The sequence below is a fragment of the Macrotis lagotis genome, chromosome 1, assembly GCF_037893015.1.
Source record: "Macrotis lagotis isolate mMagLag1 chromosome 1, bilby.v1.9.chrom.fasta, whole genome shotgun sequence".
Classification (NCBI taxonomy): Eukaryota; Metazoa; Chordata; class Mammalia; order Peramelemorphia; family Peramelidae; genus Macrotis; species Macrotis lagotis.
The window spans coordinates 251,405,112-251,423,435 of NC_133658.1; the positions used below are offsets into that span (position 1 = coordinate 251,405,112).

General features: G+C 39.0%; 1 protein-coding gene and 2 pseudogenes across 1 annotated transcript in view; 2 read left to right on the top strand and 1 right to left on the bottom strand.

The window, feature by feature from the left end:
* LOC141489130 (uncharacterized) overlaps nucleotides 1-18,324 on the bottom strand; it is a 36,072-nt gene that overhangs the window by 12,212 nt on the left and 5,536 nt on the right. The window lies entirely within an intron of this gene.
* Nucleotides 1,587-2,063, top strand: LOC141515868 (small ribosomal subunit protein bS18m pseudogene; annotated as a pseudogene).
* LOC141515884 (ubiquitin-conjugating enzyme E2 D3 pseudogene) lies at nucleotides 7,190-7,811 on the top strand (annotated as a pseudogene).

The following is an 18,324-nucleotide window of genomic DNA, read 5'->3' on the forward strand; positions in this document are numbered from 1 at the left end:
AACTTATAAAATAAGAATTCTAATTAAATTTTTGAGAGACAGAACCTACAGTGGGATACAGTGAGGCAGTTCTCCAACCCAAGGTAACCTGGAAAACAGCAGAAAGGCTCTGCTCAATGGGGTTAGAGGGGCCAGAGCTAAGGAACTTCAGCCTCCCGGAGGCAGCCCCGGGGGGGGGGGGGGCAGTTTCCTGACCTACACCCCCAGGGAGCACTGGGCACAACTTGGAAGATTAACAGGGAACCTCTACCAGAGTGAGCATGTGAAGCCCAGCCCTTAGGGCACTCAGCGAGCAACTTGGCCGGGCAGCCCAGATCCAGGAACTGGAAGCAGGCAGAGCCAGTAAGGAGGAGCCCCCAGGCTTGAGTGCTCAGCCTAGGTAGGGGAGAGGAGAGAGACTACAGAAGTCTGTCCTCTATCCCTGGAACAGGGCTCTGGGGCTCTGACCACATTCAGATCCTGATCGCAGTCTAGGCCCCCCATAGAACAGCAGCCCCCCCCACCTCAGCCCCATGGCAAAGGGGTGTGTTTGTGGTCATTCACGGACCAGGAGGGAAGACAGAGCTTTCACACATCGAGATCCTTGTGGGGGAGGTGTTCCAATAATACTCAAAAGCTCAAGAAGCACCCCAAAACCAAGGGCAGATGGGGAAATGAGTAAACAGAGAAAAACGAGGAATACCAATGATAAATACTTTGCCTGTGATCCCAAGAAGGATCAAAATACTTAGTCTGAAGATGAGAAAGTACAAGCTTCTGCATCTAAAGACTCCAAGAAAAATGGAAATTGGGCTCAGGCTATGATAGAGATCAAAAAAAGATTCTGAAAGTGAGGGAAATAGAAGAAAAATTGAGGAAAGAAATGAGAGAGATGCAGGAAAAAACATGAAAAAGAAGTCAGCAGCTTAGTCAAGGAGATCCAAAAAAAATGCTGAAGAAAATAACATGTTAAAAACCAGCATAGGTCAAATGGATAAAACAGTTCAAAAAGTTATTGAGGAGAAGAATGCTTTAAAAAGCAGAACTGGCCAGATGAAAAAGAGATAAGAAAGTTATCTGAGGAAAATAAATCCTTCAGATGTAGAATGGAACTGAGGGAGGGAAGCTGCTGATTTTACAAGAAATCAAGACACAGTATTTCAAAACCAAAAGAATGAAAAATTAGAAGAAAATATGAAACATCTCATTGAAAAAAAACAACTGATCTGGAAAACAGATTCAGGAAAGATAATTTAAAAATTATTGGAATACCTGAAAGTCATGACCAGGAAAAGAGCCTTGACATCATTTTCAAAGAATTACTGTAGGAAAATTACCCTGATATCCTAGAAGCAGAGGGCAAAATAGAAATGGAGAGAATCCACCAATCTCCCTGAGACAGAGATCCAAAAAAAAAAAAAAACCCAACCCCCAGGAATATTATAGCCAATTTCCAGAACTCCCAAGTCAAAGAGAAAATAGTACAAGCAGCCAGAAGGACACAATTCAAATATCATGAAGCTGCAGTCAGGACTTAGCAGCAACTACATTAAAAGCTCATAGAGTGAGTGCTTCCGAGTGAGGGCAGGGAAGCTGCGGGGCCTGGCATGGCGCTCCCACCAGCTTCCCTGTCTCTGGGGAGAGGGGAGCTGCTCACGCGGCTGGGAAGTGCTTGCTTCGGCCATGCTGGCCATGAGAGTCACACCATTCCAGTACTTTGGAGAGGTTGTTCCCAGAATACACAGTTGGCCAGGAATGAAGACTTGCCAGTCCCAATGGAAAATCCCTACAAGGAACCAAACAAAAAATGTATCTTGTGTGGAAAACTTGTAGATTATAAGAACATACAGCTTTTGTCCCAGTTTGTTTCTCCATTCACTGGATGCATTTATGGAAGACACATTACAGGCTTATGTGGGAAAAAACAGAAGGAGATTACAAAGGCTATTAAGCGGGCTCAAATAATGGGATTTATGCCTGTTACTTACAAGGATCCAGTGTATGTGAAAGATCCCAAAATTTGTAACATCAAATATTGAGAATAAAGCTAGTACCAATAAAACTTATTTGACAGAAAAAAAAAAGCTCATAAGCTTGGAATATAATATACTGGAAGGCAAAAGATCTTAGAATGCAAATGAAAATCAACTACCCAGAAAAAATGAATGTCCTCTTCCAGGGAAAAAGATGGACTTTCAGTGAACCAGGGGAATTTAAAATGTTCCTGTTGAAATGGCCAGAGCTGAACAGAAAGTTTGATCTTCAAATACAGAACTCAGGTGAAGCATAGAGAGTGGAAGAGAAGGGTAAAATATGAGGGATTTAATGATGGTGAACTGCATGTATTCCTACATAGAAAAATGACACTGATAATACTCATATGGGCCTTCTCATTTAATAGAGCAGGTAGAAGGAGCTTTTATATATGAAGCACAAGAGAGAGCTGAATTTGAAGATATAATATAGTGTAAAAATGGGAGAAAGAAAAAGGAGAGGGGCAGCTAGGTGGCACAGTGGATAGAGCACCGGAGTACCTGAGGAGTCAGGAGTATCTGAGTTCAAATCCAGCCTCAGACACTTAATAATTACCTAGCTGTGTGGCCTTGGGCAAGCCACTTAACCCCATTGCCTTGCAAAAAAAAGAAAAAAAAAGAAAAAGGAGAGGTGGAATAGACTAAGATATTTCATATAATAAGATTTTTTTTATTACAATGAGTTATTGCAATGATATGGAAAGGGGGGGAAGGCAAGGGGGAATGAGGGAACCTTTGCTCTCATCAGAGGTGGCTAAGAGAGGAAACAGCATATATACTCAATCAGGTATAGACATCTAGAGTAAGAAGGAGAAAAGGGGGACAGGGGGAAGGGGGGGGATGTGAGTGATGGAGGAGAGGATGGACCATGAGGGGAGAGTAGTCAGATATAACACATTTTCTTGTTTACTTCTTGCAAGGGGCTGGGATTGGATGTCCTGTTCCGGACCATAGGGCCAGGTGGATGCTGGGCCTAAGGGATGGTATATGGGCTTGGTGTCTCTTGGACCCAGGGCTGGGGATCTGTCTGCTGTGCCATTTAGCTACCCTACAGCACATTTAAGAAGAGGGACAAAGTGAAAGGAGAAAGAAAATATACTATATGGTAGTGGGGAGGTACGAATGGAGGGAGCTGCGATCAGCAATGGCAACAGTGGAAAAATATGGAAGTAGCTTTTGTGATGGACTTATCATAAAGGCTGTGATCCACCCACTGCAGAGCTGTAGGTGTTGGAATACAGACTGAAGCACATTTCTTCTTCTTCTTCTTCTTCTTCTTCTTCTTCTTATTATTATTATTATTATTATTATTATTATTGTTATTTTGGGGGTTGCAGGGCAAATGGGGCTGGGTGGCATGACTGGGGCCACACAGCTGGGTGACTGTTGGGTGTCTGAAGCTGGATTTGTACCCAGGGTGCTCCTGGCTCCAGGGCTGGTGCTCTGTCTGCTGAGCCATCTGGCTGCCCCTACTATTTTTATTATTATTCTTATATTTTATTTTGGTTATTTTTTTGTTTTTTTCAGGGCAATGAGGTTGGGGCGGCTTGTCCAGGGTCACACAGATGAGTAGTTGTTGGTCTGCGCCATCTGGCTGTACATTATTATTATTATTATTATTAATTTTAATTTTAACTTTTTCTCTTTCCTTTACTTTATTGCTCATGTGGGTCAATATTTTTTGGGGGAAGGGGTATTATGTTTACTCTTAAACAATAATATTTTAGTGATATATAAAAAAATCATTTGTAGAAAAATAAGAATAAATAAATAACTATATATATATATATATATATATATATATTTAAAAAAAATCAGTTTATCCTCAATTTAAGGATCAGATAGAATTCTAGCCCAGTACTACCTTTCTCTGAGGAGAAGAAAATGAGCAAATCTCCTCCTTTTACCCTCTGCTTAGAGAGATGCCTATTCAAACTCCCTTTAAACAACAAGAACACCTCTGATGCTACATATAAGGAGGGATGGGGTCCTTATTAGTAGTATAAAGGGCAATAAGGAAGAAAGTCTGTGGATTGTGAAGGGCATTGAATGACAAGCTAAGGGAATTTGTATTTTATCAAAGAGGCAATGGGCAACAACCACATTCTTTTCTCTATCTCCTTCAAAATAAAGAGCTGTTGGGGACAAAACAGAGCTCAGCAATTGCCAGAAATGGTACTGGGTAGACACCCCTACATCTGTTAAGTACTCTTCTAAACCTTGAAAGAGACAGTGTCTTCCCTAGCGGCTTAGTATCAGGGTTAACCCCTCCCTCTCTCACCCCAACTTTGTTCAGGTTCAGCTCTGTAGGAAAAAAAATTTTTAAATGAACCAACATTTTTTGAGACTACAGGAATAGAATACTTTAGGAACTAAAGGTGCCAATCAAGGTTCACTATACACCTTGTCAAGTAATTTTTCCTTTCGGATGTTCAGCTTTCTCCTAAGAATGTAGAAGTTAAGTATAATGAGTAAATTTTAAAATTCTATGAACTTTATCAATTAATGAACATAAATCACATATATGACATAATTAGTGTACATAGTAATGTATAATCTCGAACCTAAAGAAGTTTGCATTCTAATTGATTTCCTCACAATAATCTCTCCATCTTTTAAACTTTGTCATAGTGGTTTAAGACGCTGGACTTGGAACCAGGAATGTCTGAGTTCAAATCCTATCCCTAATATGTAGATACTAGTTAAGTAACTCTGGGTAAATCACATGTTTGAACCCTAAGTTTCTGCATCTTTAAAATAAGGATGTTGCACTTGATGGTCTTCAGGGTCTCTTCCAGATCAAAATCAATTGTCCTGTACTCCTAATTATCCACACCATTTATTTAATTTTGATCACATACTACTTAGTATAGTGGTTATTTCTATACATAGCATGTTTTTGCTTCAAATCCTTTCCCACTGCTTCATTGTGACATAGAGATGGGTATATTTCAAGGTTATGGCTGTGATTTGACTACTAGTGGTATGAAGTCCTCCTGAACTAGTATGGTTTTGAGCATAGACCAAGTAAGAGATTCAGTGTTTAATCTCTGAAGAATGGCCTGTCTAAAAGAATAGGGACTCAGAGTTGATGGATATCAGGGGTGAATTTTTTTGATAATACAGAAAATCACAAAACAGATAAGATGGCTTGGAAGATAGTAGTTTTCAAGGAAAGAAATCTCAGTTATTTATAGTCATATGAATAAATACTGAAAAACAGAACTAATCAGAGAAATTCAAATGAAAGCAATTTTAAGATTCCATCTCACCCCCACAGAGTGGCAAAGATAACAAGAAAGAAAATTATAAATGTTGGAGGGGCTATGGGAAAATAGGCACATTCAATGTACTGTTGGTGAATCTACTCCAAAAAAAATACAATCTTTCTGGAAAGCTATTTGTTTTATCCAACTATATCTCCTCTGCAACAAACTAGAAAACTCACCAGCCTGAATTCTAATCACTAAAGCAAGGAAAATGACACAGTGAGTCATTTCTCTAGTCCAGGGCAGGTTGGGAACATAGAGAGGTTTGTGGAGACACAATGCAGACTGGTCAGGAATGCACAAAGCCAGAATGAAAACCAGACTGAGACAGAGCACCAGAAGAGGAAGGACCAGAACAGAAAGAGATTGTGGGAGACCCCTACAATCTAGGTTTAAGAATGGGTGCCTAGGGGAGGCTAGGTAGCTCAGTGGATAAAGCATCGGCCCTGGAATTAGGAGTACCTGGGTTCAAATCTGGTTTCAGACACTTAATAATTACCTAGCTGTGTGGCCTTGGGCAAGCCACTTAACCCCATTTGCCTTGCAAAAAAAAAAACTAGAACAAAAAGAATGGGTGCCTACTGGCATCCCTGTTGCCTGTTACCAAGTTCTGAGTCAATGTCTTATCTGATTATTGAACAAGGAACAAGTTTCTTGATTCTGAGACTGGGGGACTGGGAGCAGCTATAACTGATGACACAGCTATAGCCTTTAGCCTAACATATAAACCTACAGTGGATTAATAAAGGCAAGAATTGTAGACCAAAGGAGAGCCAGTGGCAGTTAAGTTGCTCTGATACTACAGTCTGCTAGCAGGCTCATAGTGACTGAGTCCAATAGCAGTCTACTAAACCTAGGTGTGCACAAATCAACAGATCATGAACTTGCAGAGTTCTGACAATGCATTTCTCACCCCAGATCACTGAAGATTTGTAGACCCCCATTACTGAGCTATGAAATCAATTGAAGAACATAAAAGGACAAAAGTTCGGGTCAGACCCAGCCCCAGAAGTGCCCAGTACACAGTATTAACATAAAATAGAAAGTCAAGAATTAAACTAGAAGAATGAGCAACAACAAAAAAAAGCAGAACCCCCCCCAACTACAAATAGCTACTATAATAACAGGGAAACAAACACAGGAGACTATTACTTAAAACTATAAGCAAAGCCGCAAAGAAAAGTGCAAATTGGACATAATCCCAACAAGAATTCTTAGAAGAAAGCATTTCTAAATTTCCAGGAAAGAGTTTTAAAAAGCACCTGATTTCCTAGAGGATGAGTTTTTTAAGAGCAGCAGCAAAAAAAAAAAAAAAAAATTAAAAACTCAAGAACAATAGAGGGGAAAAATGGGAGAACTTTGCAAGAAAGATATGAAGGATCATTCCATCAGTGCAACACTCAGGGACAATTTGGGGCTGTCTGCAATGGAGAATACCATCTGTATCCAGAGAAACAACTGTGGAGTTTGAACAAAGACCAAGGACTATTATCTTTAATTTAGGGGGGAAAAAAACTGTTATCTTATTGTCTGATCTTGTTATCTTTTTTACTTTATGTTTCTTCCTTAAGGATATGATTTCTCTCTCATCACACTCAATTTGGATCAATGTATACCATGGAAACAATGTAAAGACTGGCAAATTGCCTTCTGTGGGGGTGGGGGGGAGGGATGTAAGATTAGGGGAAAAATTGTACAATTCAAAATAAAAAAAAATCTTTAAAAAAAAGAAAGATATGAAAGACAATTAACAACTTGGTAAGCGTGAGCCCCGTCGGCCCGGGGAGGCCGCAGCCTGAGGGCGGCCCCGGCCCCTCTGCGCCTGTGTCGGGCGGAGCTGGTGAGAGAAGGGCGATGCCCTCCCCCCACCCCGCCCCTGGGCCGGACCCGCTGCCCACCGAGAGCACCATGCCGCTGAAACGGATCAATAAGGAACTTAGCGATGTGGCCCGCGACCCTCCGGCACAGTGTTCTGCAGGTCCGGTTGGGGATGATATGTTTCGTTGGCAAGCCACAATGATGGGACCTAATGACAGCCCATATCAAGGCGGTGTATTCTTTTTGACAATTCATTTCCCTACAGACTACCCCTTCAAACCACCTAAGGTTGCATTTACAACAAGAATTTATCATCCAAACATTAACAATAATGGCAACATTTGTCTCGATATTCTAAGATCACAGTGGTCTCCTGCTTTAACTATTTCTAAAATTCTTTTATCCATTTGTTCACTGCTATGTGATCTAAACCCAGATGACCCCTTAGTGCCAGAGATTGCACGGATCTATAAAACAGACAGAGACAAGCACAACAGAATATTTCGAGAATGGACTCAGAAGTATGCCGTGTGATGCTACCTTAAAGTCAGAATAACCTGCATTATAGCTGGAATAAACTTTAAATGACTGTTCCTTTTTTGATTTTCTTATCCGGCTGCTCCCCTATCAGACCTCATCTTTTTTTAATTTTATTTTTTGTTTACCTTCCTCCATTCATGCACATGCTCGTCTGAGAAGACTTAAGTTCTTCCAGCTTTGGACAACAACTGCTTTTAGAAACTGTAAAGTAGTTAACAAGAATTTTTTTTAAAAAATGGAGCATGTGTATTATGTGGCCAATGTCTTCACTCTAACTTGGTTATGAGACTAAAACTATTCCTCACTGCTCTAACAGATGCTTGAAGATAACATCTGAGGGGAAGGGAGATGGATGCTCAATTGTCATATCAAAGGAAGCAGCATTACTGTAGCAGTATCCATCTTGTTTAAGCCTTCCATTGTTAAGAGATTTGAAGTTTCATGATATACTTTATGCTCATAACTGATATGGTTGCAGAATTGGTACTGAATTTATAGCATCAGCAGAACAGAAAAGGTGATGTATTTTATGTATGTCAATAAAGGAATGACCTGTACCTGTTCTACAGAGAATGGAAACTGGAAGTCAAACACCTCTTGTATTCCAAAAGAGGGTCTTGAACTTTTTTGTAATTTTCATTTAAATTTTGTTAGGAGGCTTGGAGCTATTAGTTAATCTATCTTCCAATACACTGTTTAATATAGCACTGAATAAATGATGCAAGTTGGCAATGGATGAGTGATCAACTAATAGCTCTGCTAGTAATTGATTTATTTTTCTTCAATAAAGTTGCATAAACCAAAAAAAAACAACTTGGTAAAAGAGGTACAAAACATTACTGAAGAAAATAACTCCTTAAAAATTAGAATTAGAAGTTAATGACTCCATAAAACATCATGAAACAATAAAGTCAAAAGCCAAAAAAAAAAAAAGAAAATGTGAAACATTTCAAGAGAAAAATAACTGACCAGAAATATTATGACCAAAAATCTAGAATTCCCAAGTCAAGGGGAAAATACTGCAAGCAACCAGGAAGAAAAGATTCTATATACTGTGGAGCCACAGTCAGGCTAGCATAAAATTTAGCAACCAAGAAAATATGGATCGATTCTCTGCTGCTTATGCTAATTTTGGTCTAACAATCAACACCAAGAAAACACAGGTGCTCCATCAGCCCAGCACCACACCATCCATATGTGGAACCATCCATTACTGCAACTGGAGTTTTGAATATTGTGGAGTTTATTTACCTTGGCAGTGTCCTTTCCAAGGTACACAGTGTTAGATTGTTAATTAGGTTGACACATACATTGTCAGAGCTAGTTGGAGACTCCAAAAGAAAGTGTGGGAGAAAAGAAGTATTTGACTTCCAAACTTTGGTTTGGTCTTCAGAGCTGTTGTGCTGATCTCATTGCTGTGTACCTGTGAAATCTGGACAGTCTACCAACACTTTGCCAGGAAACTGAATTACTTCCATTTAAATTATCTTAGGAAGATTCTGAAGATCACCTGACAGGGGAAGATACCAGACACTGAGAGGTCCTTTCTCAAGCTCAACTGCCAAGTATTCAAATGCTACTTCAAATAGTGCAACTATGATGGGCTGGCCACATTGCTAAAATGTCAAATGTAAGCTTGCAAAAAAGACAATTTTATGGAGAACTCACAAATACAAGGGGATCAGAAGAAAGATACTGGGTCCTCTCTTAAGAACTTTAGAATTGATTGCGCAGCATGGGAGATACCGGAATAGGACCAGCATGACATGCCCTCACTAAGAGAGGTTGCTGAGCTCCATGAGCAAGATAGAATTGAAACAGCTCAAAGAAAACATGAAATACATAAATTTTGCAGGTGTTCACATGGACTATTTGTGCCTGATCTGTGGTAGAGCATTCCAAGCTCGTAATTTGTCTGAAACATAGTGATGTCATTTTGGTCTTCTTCAATAATGAATGAATGACAAGAACCATGAGCAACCACCATTTTAAAGTAATGAAAAGCTTGGAATAAGATAAGACGGAAGGAGAAGGATATAGAATTACAAACAAGAATAACCTACCCAGCAAAACTGATTATAATCCCACAGGAAGGAAAATAGGTCTTTAATGAAATAGAGAATGTCATTTAAAAATTTTAATTTAGAGAATAAAACAAACATTTTTATCGCATAGTTTACCCAAAAAGGATGATCATACATGAAACAACAGATGCACAATTTGCTATTCCTTTCAAATATACAACAAAACTATGATATAAATTTTTTCTTTTTTCCCCCTCCTGCTTCAACCTAGAGATAATTACCATTACACACAACACACACACACACACACACACACACACACACACACACAAACACAGGTGTATATAAATATGTAAAATTATTCTATACAAACTTCTATTTATCAATTCTTTCTCTGAATGCAGAGGACATCTTTCTTTATATTGGGTATTTATATAGACTAAATTACTATTCACTTTAAGCCTTTCTTAAAACAATATTGTGGTTACTGAATACAACGTTCTCTTGGTTCTGCTCATTTTTCTCTTCAATATTTTGTGCAAGTATTTCCATGTTTTTTGAAAAATCATCGAGTTCATCATTTCTTATAGAACAATAGTGTTCCATCACAATCATATACCACAACTTGTTCAGCCATTCTTCAGTTGAAAACTTCCCTGAAATTTCTGGTTCTTTGCCACATCAAAGAGTACTATAAACATTTAAAAATATATAAATTGTTTTTCCTTTTTCCTAATCATCACTGACCAAATAATGGTATTGTTGGATCAAAGGGTAGTTTAATAATTCTTTGGGCACATTTCCATTTTGCTCTTCAAAATTTGTTCTCCAAATTAATATCCCAATTTTTCCACATCCTCTCCAATATTCATTCACTTTTCCCCTTCTTTCATTTTAGCCAATCTGATAGGAGTAAAAGATTGTTTAAAGATAGTTGTTTTTTTTTTGCAAGGCAAACAGGGTTAAGTGGCTTGCCCAAGGCCACACAGCTAGGTAATTATTAAGTGTCTGAGACCAGATTTGAACCCAGGTACTCCTGACTCCAAGGCCGGTGCTTTATCCACTACACCACCTAGCCTCCCCTAAAGATAGTTTTAATCCACATTTCTCTAATCAATAATGATTTAGAACATTTTTATATGACTTTAAATTATTTAGATTTCTTCATTAGAAAACTGCCTGTTCATATCCTTTTACCATTTATCAATTGAGGATTGAGTTGTGTTATGATAGATTTGACAAAGTACTAATTATTATTTAGGAGAATTTTCAAAAATTCCTGATGAAAATAGCAAACTAAGTAGAAAATTTGACATTCAAATATAGGACTCAAGAGAAGCATATGAAGTTAAATATGAATAAAAATTATGTTTCAAGTTTAAAAGTCTAAACAAGGTCTTATTCTTATATAGTGAGGTGATATAGATAATGCCTCAAAGTGTCATCATCACCAGGAGTCTAATTTGGCCCTAGAATCACTAGATGTGATTTTTATTATTTTTGGATATCAAAAGAAAATTGGAGGCATGGGGAAGAGGAATGCTTTGGACAAGTGGGGAACATGGAGAAAGAATGGGAAATATTGTCTCGCATACAGGGGGATGTTCAAGGAAAGGTTTACAGAGGAGGCAGTGGAGTGAAGTGGAGAGTGACACTTGAACCTCACTCTCATCAGAACTGATTAAAGGAGGACTGCACATATACATACAAGTGGGTACAGAAATTCATCTTACCCAACAGGGAAACAGGATAGAAAGGCATTAAGAGAAAGGGGAAGGAGGAGAAGAGGGAGGGTAAATTGAAGAAAGCATTTGTCAGAATAAAAATAGTCTATTAAAAGGGGAAGGGAGAAAAAAAGAGAAGGAAAACTATAAGAGCATAGGAAAGAGGGAAATACACAACAATCATAACTCTGAATGTTAACAGAATGAATTCATCTATGAAAGAGAAGGATGGGGTGGCTAGGTGACGCAGTAGATAGAGCATTGGTCCTGGAGTCAAGAGTACCTGAGTGCAAATCCGGTCTCAGACACTTAATATAGCTGTGTGACCCAATTGCCTTGCAAAAACCTTAAAAAAAGGAGGGGGGGGAGAAAGAGAAGGCTAGCAGAATGGATTAAAAACCAGACTTGAACAATATATTGTTTATAAGAAATGGATTTGAAGCAGAAATACAAATATATTTAAAATAAGATGCTGGTATACTTTTTTCACTTTATTTTACTTGAGGGTTCTCTTTTTTTGTGGGGGGTGGTTTATGTTCCTTTTGTAACATGACTATTGGAGCAATGTGTTTTATGGCTATTTTTTTTAACCTACACAAAATAACTTGCTTTTCTCAATGACTGGGAGTGGGAAGAAGGGAGAGAATTTGGAAGTCAAGGTTTTGGAAGTAAATGTTGAAACTTGTTTTTGCATGTAGCTGGGAGGGGTTAAAAAGAAGAAAAAGAGAAAGAAAGAAAGAAAGAAAGAAAGAAAGAAAGAGAGAGAGAGAGAGAGAGAGAGAGAGAGAGAGAGAGAGAGAGAGAGAGGAGGCTAGGTGGCGCAGTGTTAAAAAAGCACCGGCCCTGGAGTCAGGGGTACCTGGGTTCAAATCCAGTCTCAGACACTTAATAATTAAATTACCTAGCTGTGTGGCCTTGGGCAAGTCACTTAACCCCATTGCCTTGAAAAATCTAAAAGAAAAAAAAAGAAAGACAGAAAGAAAGAAAAAGGGAGAGAGAAAGGAAGGAAGGAAGGAAGGGAGAAAGGAATAGAAAGAGAGAAAAAGAAAGGAAAAGTAAACAAACCCCCCCCACACACAAAAGAGAAACCTCAAGAAAAATAAAGTTAAAAAAGTATGCCACCCTCTTATTTTAAATATATATTTGTCTTTCTGCTTCAAATCTATGTCTTATAAAGAAAGAAAGAAAATAAGAGGCAAGAGAAGAATCTATAGACCTGTTATAGTATGAGGCAGAGATAGCACTCATGATCTCAGACAAAGCAATAGCAAAAATAGACCTAATTAAAAGAAATAAACAGGGAAATTACATTTTGCTAAAAGGTAGTATTCAAAAACATAAATCAATACGGAACATGTATACATCACATGTCATAGTTTCTTTTTTTTTTTTTTTTTTTTTTTTTAGTTTTTGCAAGGCAGTGGGGTTAGGTGACTTTCCCAACATCACCCAGCTAGGTTATTATTAAGTGTTTGAGGTGGAATTTGAACTCAGGTCCTCCTGACTCCAGGGCCAGTACTCTATCCACTGTGCCACCTAGATGCCCCAGTTTCTAAATTTTTAAGTAAAAAGTCAAATGAGTTATGGAGGAATAATATAATTATGGGGAGGGCTTCATGTTTTTCCCTCTCAGACCTAGATAAACCTAACCACAAAATAAACAACAAAGAAGTTATAAATGAATAGAATTTTTGAAAAATGAAATATGATAGACCTCTAGAGAATACTGAATGAGATTAGAAAGGTGAATACTTTTTTCCAGCTGTTAATGGCAATTTCACAAAAATTGATTATGTATTAAGGCAAACAAATGTAGAAAAACAAGTATTAAATCTTTTCCTAATCATAATACAACAAATATTACCTTCAATAAAGGGCCTTTGAAACATAGATTAAAAGTTAATAGAAATTAAAGTATAGTTCTAAAGAATGAATGAGTCAAAGAACAAATGATTTCATTACAAACAATAACAGCAATGATATAACATTAAAATATTTGGGGGTTGCAACCAAAACAGAGCTTTGAGGAAAATTTATATTTTTTAGATGCTTACATCAAAAGAGAGAGACAGAGAGAGAATACATTAATAACAAATTAATTTCAATGTTACATATACTGTTTGCAAAAAATAGATGAAGAAAAAGGACATGCCACACACATACCCTTGACAGATAAACCAGAGAGAGTCAGAGAAAGCAAACTGTAGACCCATCTCTAATGAATACTTATGTAAAAAATTTTAATAAAATACTAGGAGACCTACAGCAATATATGGCAAAAAACTTATACTATGGCCAGATTAAATCTATATAAGGAATTCAGGACTGCTTTAATACTAGGAAATCAAATATTGAACTAAGTAAAGTTGACCATAAACAATAAAATAATGTGATTATTTCAACAGATGGAGAAAAAAGTCTGACAAAATACAACATTCCTATATATATAAAAGAGTAAGTATAGGAATAAATGGAGCCATTCTGTAAGGGACCCAGCTCTGGACCTTGGCCACCTATGGGCTAGGAGACTTCTGGGGGTGTGAACCTGCCCACTTGGGCTCTGGGAACCCCCGGTTAACTGGAACGGCTCCACCCATGAGGGAGGAACAAAGCAGGAGCTCGGGACTATAAAAGAGGGACTCCAATGGAAGTAGAGTCAGTCAAGATGTAGCAAGCAGCGGTTAGCAGTGGGATATATTCGCTGCAAATGCAACCAATAAAGACCTGTTTGTTAGACTGAAACTGGGTGCTCTGTCCAGTTTATTGCCCTCCATCCCCAAGGAGGGCCTGTGACGTCCGAAGACTGACAGGTCTGTGACATACAAAGATTGGGGAAAGGTATGTATCCAGGCAAAGGCTCAGGATAGGTCCCTGAGCACCTTTCTTAAAATGATAAACAGTTATCTATCTAAAACCAAGAGCAAACATTATTTTTAATAGGGAATAAACAGAAAACTTTTTCAATAAGATCAAGGATGAAACAAGGCTGTCTACTATCATGTTTACTATTCAGTATTATACCAGAAATGATAAAAACAGCAACAAGACAAGAAAAGATAATGATTTTTTATTTAAATTGAAGAAACAGGGGTGGAGCCAAGGTGGTGACAAGAGAGGATCCTCTCTTAGACACTCTCACAGAATTTCTAAACTAAGGACTCTAGCTAAATTTTTGAGAGACTGAACCCACAGAGGGACCCAGGGAGGCAGTTCTCCTACTCAAGGTAACCTGGAAAAGAGCAGAAAGGCTCTGCTCCGCGGGGTTGGAGGGGCGGCACGGCAGAGTGAAAGAACTTCAGCCTCCTGGAGGCAGCCCCTGGGCACTGGGAGCTGCAGCTCACAGCAGCGGGGGAGTTTCCTGACCTACGCCCTGGGGATCACCCGGCACAAAGTGGGAAAACAGTGGGGGAACCTCTGCCAGAGCGAGCATGTGAAGCCAAGCCCTCAGGGCACACAGTGAGCAGCATGACCAAGGCAGTTCAGATCCAGGAAACAGAAGCAGGTAGAGCAGGTAAGCAGGAGCCCCAGGGCATGAGCCCATTGAACCTAGGGAAGGGAGTGAAGAGAGAGAGAAAGAGACTGCCCAGCTCTGTCCTCTGGCCCTAGAACAGGACTCTGGGGTTCTGACCACATTCAGATCCTCATCGCAGTCTAGGTCCCTCCCGTAGAACAGCAGGCTCCCCCCCCCCCCGCCACCTCAGCCCCTTGGCAGAGGGGGGTACATACGGTCATTCACAGACCAGGAGGGAGGAAAGAGCTCACACATTGACACCCTTGTGGGAGTGTCCCAAAAGCTCAGGCAGCACCCCCAAAACAGGCTAAGGCTGGGAAAATGAGCAAGCAGAGAAACAAGAGGAACACCATTGAGAAATATTTTGCCTATGAGCCCAAGAAGGATCAAAACACTCAGTCTGAAGATGAGGAAGCACAAGCTCCTGTATCTGAAGACTCCAAGCAAAACAGAAATTGGGCTCAGGCTATGACAGAGCTCAAAAAAGACTTTGAAAATCAAATGAGGGAGTTAGAAGAAAAACTGGGAAAAGAAATGAGACAGATGCAGGAAAAACATAAAAATAAAGTCAGCAATTTAGTCAAGGAGATCCAAAAAAAATGCTGAAGAAAACAGCATGCTAAAAACCAGCTTAGGTCAAATGGATAAAACAGTTCAAAAAAGTTATTGAGGAGAAGAATGCTTTAAAAAGCAGAATTGGCCAGATGGAAAAAGAGATAAGAAAACTCTCTGAGGAAAACAAATCCTTCAGACAAAGAATAGAACTCAGGGAGATTGATGAATTTACCAGAAATCAGGACTCAATCTTTCAAAACCAAAAGAATGAAAAATTAGAAGAAAATGTGAAACATCTCATTGAAAAAAAAATTGACATGGAAAACAGATTTAGGAAAGATAATTTAAACATTATTGGAATTCCTGAAAGTCATGATCAGGAAAAGAGCCTTGACATCATTTTCAAAGAATTCCTACAAGAAAATTGCCCTGATATCCTAGAAGCAGAAGGCAAAATAGAAATGGAAAGAATCCACCATCCCCCCCCCCCCCGAGAAAGAGATCCCAAAAAACCTACCCCCAGGAATATTATAGCCAAGTTCCAAAACTCCCAAGTCAAAGAGAAAATATTACAAGCAGCCAGAAGGACACAATTCAAATATCATAGAGCTGCAGTCAGGATCTTACAGAACTTAGCTGCAACTACATTAAAAAGCTCGTAGGGCTTGGAATATAATATACCAGAAGGCAAAAGAGCTTAGAATGCAACTGAGGATCAACTACCCAGCAAAATTCAATGTCCTCTTCTAGGGAAAAAGATGGACTTTCAATGAACCAGGGGAATTTCAAATGTTCCTGTTGGAATGGTCAGAGCTGAACAGAAGGTTTGATCTTCAAATACAGGACTCAGGTGAAGCATAGAGATTGGAGGAGAAGGATAAAATATGAGGGACTTAATGATGATGAACTGCATGTATTCCTGCATAGAAAAATGACACTGATAATACTCATATGAATCTTCTCAGTTAATACAGCAGGTAGAGGGAGCTTTTATTGATGAAGCATGGGAGAAAGCTGAATTTAAAGATAAAATATGGTGTAAAAATGAAGCCAATAGAAAAAAGGGAAATGTAATGGGAGAAAGAAAAAAGGAGAGGGGGGAATAGGCCAAGATATTTCATATAATAAGATATTTCTTTATTACAATGAGCTATTGCAATGATATTGGGGGGGAAGGTGAGGGAGAATGAGGGAATCTTCGCTCTTATCAGAGGTGGTTAGGAGAGGAAACAGCATATATACTCAATGGGGTACAGACATCTGGAGTAAGAAGGAGGTTGGGGGACAGGGGAAGGGGTGGGGATGTGAATGAAGGAGGAGAGGATGGACCATGGGGGGAGAGTGGTCAGATTAACACATTTTCTTGTTTACTTCTTGCAAGGGGCTGGGATTGGAAGGCCTGTCCCGGACCACAGGGCCAGGTGGATGCTGGGCATAAGGGGTGGTATGGGGGCTCAGGGCCTCTTGGCCCCAGGGCCAGGGATCTGTCTGCTGTGCCACTCAGCTACCCTATAGCAGAGGCAGAGTGAAAGGAGAGAGAAAATATAGTACATGGTAGCAGAGAAATACAAAAGGAGGTAATTGTGATAAGCAATGGCAATGGTGGAAAAATCTGGAAGTAACTTTTGTGATGGACTTATCATAAAGAATGTGATCTACCCGTGACAGAATTGGTGGTGCTGAAACACAGACTGAAGCACTTTTTTATTATTATTATTTTTTGGGGGGGTGCAAGGCAAATGGGGTTGGGTGGCCTGACTGGGGCCGCATAGCAGGGTGATCGTTGGGTGCCTGAGGCCGGATTTGGACCTGGGAGCTCCTGGCTCAAGGGCCAGTGCTCTGTCCACTACCTGGCCGCCCATACTATTATTACTATTTTATTTTATTTTGGGGCTTTTTTTTATTTTTATGGTTTTTGTAGGGCAGTGGGGTTGGGGTGGCTTGCATGTCACACAGATGGGTGATTGTTGGGTGTACAGGGCCAGATATGGGCTCGGGTGCTCCTGGCTCCAGGGCTGATGCTCCATCCACTGTACCACGTGGCCAAACTTACAATTATTACTATTATATTTTTTTAATTTTAATTTTTTTCTCTCCCCTTTACTTTATCACTCAAGCGAGTCTATATTTTTTGGGGGGAGGGGGTATTTTGTTTACTCTTAAACAAGAATATTTTATTAATGTATAAAAACATTATTTGTACAAAATGAGTATAAATAAATATTAAATTAAAAAATAAATTGAAGAAACAAAGAGAATATAAAACTATTACTTTTTGTAGATGATATGATAGGCAGCTAGTGGTGCAATGGAGAGATTGTAAGAGCAGAAGTCAGTAAGACTTGTTTTACTATTTGTGTGACCCTGGGACAAATCACTTTGCCTCAGTTTCCTCATTTGTAAAATGAACTGGAAGAAACTCCAGTATCTTTGCCAAGAGAACCTCAAATGTGGTCACAAAGAATCAAACATGACTGAATTCTAGAGAATTAATGAAAAAATTAACCAACTAACAATCTTAGCAAAATTGTGGATATTAAATAAACCCACATAAATCATTAGCATTTCCAGTATATTATCAATAAAGAACAGCATTTATTTGTGCAAAAACCCTTTTCATTTTGTGAAATCATAATTATCTATTTTCCTTTCATGAAACTCTCTTTCTCTTATTTAGTCATGAATTCTTCCTCAATTCATGGATCTGATAGGTAATTTCTTCTATGGTCCACTAATTTAGTTATAACACCCTCTATATCTATATTATATACCCAATTTTGAACTTATATAATATGGTATGAGATTTTGGTCTATATCTAGTTTCTGCCAGCCTACTTTTCAGTTTTCCCAAGAATTTTTGTCAAACAATGA